This window comes from Rattus norvegicus, chromosome 9 (genome assembly GCF_021556685.1).
Source record: "Rattus norvegicus strain SHRSP/BbbUtx chromosome 9, alternate assembly SHRSP_T2T, whole genome shotgun sequence".
Classification (NCBI taxonomy): domain Eukaryota; kingdom Metazoa; phylum Chordata; class Mammalia; order Rodentia; family Muridae; genus Rattus; species Rattus norvegicus.
The window spans coordinates 21,979,048-21,983,332 of record NC_141542.1 but is presented as its reverse complement, the minus strand read 5'-3'; positions in this window follow the sequence as shown (position 1 = coordinate 21,983,332).

Here is a 4,285-nt window from a genome sequence, read left to right as displayed (position 1 = left end):
GGGGGGCGCAAGGGTCTTTGTTCGTTTTTTGTTTTTGTTTTGTTTTTTGGTTTTCTTTTTGTTTGTTTTTTTGTTTTTTGCTTATTTTAGGTCCACAGGATTTTCTGTACCCTTGGAGGAAGTCCTAGACTTAGGACACTGGATCTGTACAGTTAAGGGAATTAACCAGTTCACTGAGCACATTTTTTCTTTGTTTGGTTTCTGTTTTTCTTTTGAGATCTCACTGTGGGAGCAGAGGAAGCCCTGAGGAAGTACAGCCCTAAGTGGATGTGTGCTGTAAACATGATATGACCATGCCTTGGACCCAAAGCCATTTATCCATGGGGAAAATGCAAAGGCCCCCATGCCCCTTGAGGCTCAGGGACATGACAAAGCCTTCTCAGGATGGTGTTGATAGTGTGTGCAGAAAAAGTCTACTCTACCTTCCTCCCTGGCCCCATCTGGATATTTACAGCCTGAAGACTGCTCCCTGCACAGACTGCTCCTACTGAGATTAGCTAAATCTGCCCCTTGTCAGTTGCATATGCATAGTCCTCCCCTACTTGTTTATCTGCATGTAATGCCCACCTCCTTGCTGCCCTGTGCAACAGCCCTGCTTCCTGGCCAGCTCTATACAATAAACATGCTGAGCTTCTGGGATGCTGCATTTTCTCCAGCCCACGGACCCAGCCTTCCCCATGTATGTGTGTCCAATGTCATTCTTCATTTCCTCCTCATCCCTGGTCAGGCCCAAGTCCCTGGAGCCACACAAAGGACTTGGCAATCTCAGTCTGCTCCACTTTGAAGGAAGTACTTTCTAAACTGAAATCTAAAGCACACAGTGGGTTCAGCTCCCTCTCAAGTGTCTTTGGTGAGAGTTGGGGTGGGTGTGAGACCAGTTGCATTATGAGTATTGTAGAAGAGTAAAGGATTCACAGTTTGCTTTTGGTGAAGCTGAGCTCCCCAAGAGGCTATCACTGCCAGCGTTTTCCCAAGTCACTTCTAGGAGGTCAACTGACTCCTAGGTGAGTCTTTGGTTACACTGCTTCAGTTTTCTGTGGCTACACTGTCCAAATGGCACCCACTGGTCACACATGGCTATTTGAGATGAACTAAACTTAGAACTAAAATCTGCCTCTTTAGTCACAGCAGGCAAACCAGGAGGCAAACAGCCAGCCAGAATCCATAGCCAGAAACACCGCAGATATAGAATATTTCTATCATCTAGAAATTTCTCCTGGACAGCAGTGGTCTAGGTTCTTGGTGTCTGGTTTTTCCTTCAGGGAGAATTATTTGCCGTACTAATATCAAATGGTTTATTTTTAAAGCAACTTTACCAAAATATGACTTACTCACTCCGAAATTAATCCAGTTTAAGTCTACAATATAATGGTTCCCCATAAATTATCCGAGTTCGATGGTAGACCACGGAATAAAAGAAAGACAGTTTATGCAGTTATGTAAAAATGGTATGCATCAATATTGACCACTGCATAATTATACTGTACTACTTTTGATTTCTTCAAAATTCAGGCCTTTTATTGATAGTTTTACAAAAATACATTATCCTAGAGTTGAGAAAATATTTTACAATATTTCATCTGGGCTTTTTATTTCATTGATACTTTAATATTTTTGCATCTTTTGCTAATATTGTTAGATTCTTAATATGAGTTTTATTTTGTGGATTTTTTTGCCGATCTGGTCACTATTTGATGCCATTTCAATGTTCTCAGGATTTTGATGACAATAATACCACAATGATAAAGGGATACTCATTTTCTTGAGCCATTTACATATGTATATACACACATATGGGAAGTTATGTATACATATTTCTATGCTATACTGTGTAGAATACAATTCTATTATACCTCAACATATACAGTGTACTCAATATGAGTTCTGTGAATGTTATCAGTCATGGGGAAATATTAAGAGCCTGAATAAACATGGACAATATTTGCAGAATGCACATAAAATTGAAGATGGTATATAAGCAAAAGTGTGAAGTATATCACTTAGAGCTTTCATATCGAATGCACTTTAAAATTTTTAATAGATTAAAAAATTTAAATCATCTTTACCCAGTTTCATGTTTTTTTTCACAATGTATCTCCTGGATGATTTGAATTATATATGCTGCTCAAGATCCTTTTAACAACAGTAACCTAATGCCTTACATGTGTTTCTGATATTTCTATTCACTTGATCACTGTTCAAAAATTGTACCAAGTTGATAGCTGTTATTTTTTATGACTTTAAGAATGTAAATTTCATGTGTGTGTATACACTTTTGATCCTAACTCTTTGGAGGCTTAGGCAGGTTGATCTCTTTTTTGAGTCAACCTGGTCTACTTAAGAAAACCCTATCTTAAAAAAAATCAATCAATAAATAAGCAAATAAAAAAAGAATTTAAAACACTTGAAATTAATATGAACACAACCACATCTTTAATAACAATTGATTTTTTTATTGCAGATAATCCATATAATCCATTCACAATATGTTATATAGTGTCATATGGGAACTCAATTTCATCGTAAACAAACCTGCTTTTCTCTTTTCATTGGTTGCTCTTAGTTAACATTTTCATACACATATATAATTTATTGTGATTATTCTCTCCCCCCACATCGTCTCATCCCCTCCCCTATGACTTAAACTTATACAGTCTTCTAAATTTAGGCTTTCCAAATTTAGGATTTCTCTTTTATTTATTATACATTCCTTTACTTTTCATCTACATTTTATGATATCTTAATAAGAAACCCATTCTGTCATTAGCACTCTCTGTGCTTGATAGGAGACATTCACATTCTTCAGTAGCTTGTCATCAGTGCAGGAAATGACATCAAGCTCTCTCTCTGTCTCTCTCTCTCTCTGTCTCTCTCTGTCTCTGTCTCTCTCTGGCGCTGGCTCTCTGTCTCTGTCTCCCTCTCCATGTTTCTCTGTCTCTCTGTCTCTCTGTCTCTTCTGTCTCTCTGTCTCTCTGTCTCTCTCTCTATATCCCCTCCCCAATTGTTTTGTTTTCTAATACAAGGTCTCACACTTTAGTCTAGACTTGAACTCAAGGCAATCCACCTACCTCAGCCTTGTGAGTGTTGGGATTGCAGGTATACACCATCTTGCCCAGTGAATTTTGTGACTCTCATACATCCCTTTACTATTTCTGAGTTATTTTTAATAGTGCTGTGACCCTTTTCTAGCTTCTAGATGTAGATACATTAACTGATTAGAAGGTTTTATTTTTAAAGATTTATTTATTTATGTACATGAGCACTCTGTTTGCGAGTGTGCCTGCCTGTCAGAAGAGAGCTTCAGACAGAAGAGGGCATTGGATCCCACTACAGATAGTTGTGGGTCACCATGTGGTTGCTGGGAATTGAACTTGGGAGCAATGGAGAAGCAGCGCTCTTAACCACCAAGCCATCTCTCCAGCCTGATAAAAAAGATTTTAAATTTCATTCTTTTTGTGTTTGTTTGCATCTTTCTTCTTGAGAACACTGTGATGGAATGTCCAAATGGTGATTAGTGGCGGTTGGTAGAAGGAGCCATATGTGTGATGCTGCCATATGTGTGAGGGGCTGGCAACAAGGTGCAGACCCAAGACCATGGCCCTGAGCACTGAGGCTCGCCTGCTGGATGTGGGCTCTCAGCCCCATCAAGATGCCTTCAGGTGAGGACAGCAGGTGGTGGCTTGGGCCCTGCTGAGCCAGCCTAGGAGAGTGGCAACCACAATCGCCATGTCCAAGCCTCCAGCCTGGGGCACCTGGAAGCTCCAGCTGTGATGCCCGCGGGTTTTTCGTGGTGGACCTGGAGGCCTGAAGAAGCCGCCCTCGCATCCACAGAGCCTTGAGAGGGGACTGACGCGCCTGGTTGGATCCCTGATTTCAGCACCCTGCCCTTCTGGGTGTCGCGCCTCCCGGTGTTGCCTGCACCTTGCAGTGGGCACACGTGTCCTTCCCACCCCGCCCTTCGACCTCGCCCCAGCCGGGCCTCAGGGCACGCGGAGCTCGTGGGTGAGCGCAGGGCCTGAGGGGGCGGGGCGCTAGCGTTATATTTGGCGCCCGCAGCAGCGCGTGTGCCTGGACAGGTTTTCCCTCCGCAGGCGCCGGCAGCCAGGGCGCCTCCGCCCAAGCTGACTCCTCTCTCTCCCTCTCCGACCCCGGCAGGCCCCAGAGGTGATTCTGCCTGCACGATGTCCTCCTTCCTGGAGACGAGCTCTTCGCAGGCGCCACATCGCCAGCAAAAAGAGAAAGAAAAAAAGAAAAGAAAAAGCAGAAGAAGCGGCCAAGGAAGGGG